Source organism: Bison bison, unplaced genomic scaffold, assembly GCF_000754665.1.
Source record: "Bison bison bison isolate TAMUID 2011002044 unplaced genomic scaffold, Bison_UMD1.0 scf7180017864506, whole genome shotgun sequence".
Lineage (NCBI taxonomy): Eukaryota > Metazoa > Chordata > Mammalia > Artiodactyla > Bovidae > Bison > Bison bison.
Window position 1 is genome coordinate 2,294,781 of NW_011495063.1, and position 2,421 is coordinate 2,297,201.

Sequence of the window (2,421 nt, forward strand, 5' to 3'; positions counted from 1 at the left end):
ACATGCACATGCCCCCCACGCACAGACACACACTCTTCTTCCCTGTGAGTACAGGGTAGAGTCTCTACAAAGTAAAACAGTTTGAAAGAGAGAACATTTTGCTTCTTTTTTAACGTTTCAACTGACATAGAGAATTTCAAAATATTTTTCTATTTTAGTTCTTAATGTCTTCAAATGAGAGAAGATCTAATCCATCCTCAGTTATTTTATAGTCTATGAAAATGTGATTTTATTATAGGCATTTCTTTAAGACAGGCAGTGGGGGTTGGGGGAACCCACTTGCCTTATTAAGGAGGTGACATTTCAGGGAGCAGTCAGGTTTGCTTTTCAGAATCTCAAGGTGGATGTGAGAATCCTAGACATTTTCCTACAAGTCCCGATGACATGCTTCTCATTTCTCACATTTACTTCTAGAAAAATGAAACAGTGGGCTTGAGTAAGCAGGGTGGCGGCGGGAAATCAATACTCTCCCAGAAAGCCCGAGCAGGCTTTGCAATCCACGGCCAGAGTCAGGCTGCAGTTCTGTCCCACCAGGCGGCCACCAGCGCCCGTGGGGAGTGTGCCTGTCATCCCAGGTTGGAGGGTGGTTCCCGGCCTACCTCTTCTGGTATTCCACGAGCATGTTGCCTGCCAATGTTTTATTCCCGTGGGCAGGGCTCAGACACAGATGAAATTTACCCGACATCCTCATCCTCCAACAGGTATTTATTGTGCATCCTCCGAATTAGCAAGCTTTGTTTTAATAATGGTGTTTGCTTAAATAAGGGGCACAGAGGAGGGACCCCCAGCACCATGGGGCCAGCTTCCCAGAGGAGCAGACACTGCATTTCCTTTTACCGAGAGGACATGGGCTGCAAGATGCCTCAGGTACTTGGTACCACCTTGCTGTTACCTGACAGGTCCAGATCCAGTTCATCATGAGAATTACCTGGAGAACTTGGGAGAAAAACACAGATTTCTTCCCCATACTGTACACAGAAGTCCAGACTGTCTTAGGGTAGAGCCCAGAAACACAGTTACCTGTCGTAGCCGAGAACAGGCAAAGCCACAGGTCCTTAAGACCACTGTGTTAGGGAGGAGATGCCAAGGCAAAGACAAGTCCCAGGGACAGAATCTGTAAAACGTGGAGCTTCTGCCTCTGAAGGTCCATGCGTGTTCCCCGTTTACATGTCTGCCTTCCTCTCTGGGACAAATCAGCTTGTCTACGCGGTACCCAGCCCCCAGCGCCTAATACGTACTCTGTGAATACTTGTTCTGTTGCGTAAATATTCTCTTGCCATTTCTTCATTCACTAACGTCCTTCCCTGATGTTTGCCATCTTAGTTTTGAACCCCAGTCCTGTAGCACAAGATGAAAAACCATAGGAAGTGTATCAGGATCCCTAGACCTCTCTCACTATTTGAGAATTGAGTTGGATTTTGCATCACAGTCAGCTGAGCACTGGGGTCTCCTAAACAAGACTCTACCACTTGCTCTTCCGGATCCGATCTCTAATGGACTCTCTACCAGTTACCCTGGCAAACGTCTTCCATTTGGCAGCTGTTCCCACGGCGTCTGCACATAGGGTGCATCCTTCTCCTCCCCCTTTGCCCCTCTCCGCACTTCCTTTTGTCTCGCTACCAAGGAGGAACAAAGCCATCCCCGTTCTGTGTACATCTCAGCTGTCTGCACACTGATTGTCCAGTTTGGCAAGTCAACATTCCCAAGGCTTGTCTCGGGGGAGCAGCACCCTGCTCAGAACTGCCAGCAGTCTCCGCGTCCTCGTGCCTGGCCGGGCCAGATCGTCTCCCTCCGTGGATGCCTGCCTGAGAGAAAGAGTCCATGGAGAAGCTGGGAATGGCCAGATGATTCCAGCGCATCTGGGAGCTGGGTTAATCAGCTGTGTATTACTTGGCACCAGATACTAAACCAGACCCATTTGGTTTATCTTGGCCAGCTTCAGACCATGAGCATATTGAAATTCCCGATTACGTACAGCAGGGTTATGATTTCCAGTGGGAGCCGTGAGTGAACACCTCGCCGCAGGGGGCACAGGTCCTGGACGTTAGGTGCTTGATCAGAGGCGACCGTGAGTGACAGGAAAGGCGAATGCGTGGGTCCTGGTCTGGTAGGATGTCTGACAGCCCTTCCCAGGAGATGCGATGGCTTTTGCCCTTGAGAAAGTGTTGATGCTCCCAGCAGAGCTCAGGCCCCAGGAGAGCTCTGGCCACCTCCACACATGTCGTCAATGGTGGAAAGTCTGGAGTGTTGCTGGGGAGATGTATGGTACCTTTCCAGACAAGATCCTGGGAGAGGAGCCAGTGTCCAGCCTCGTCTCTGCTTTTGGTTCCCTGAGAGGCTCAGCCTCCTTCCCTTGGACTCAAGGCGTGGGGTGAGGGGGGGACGGGGCCAGGTCAGCTAGAGGACCCAGATTTAGCACAT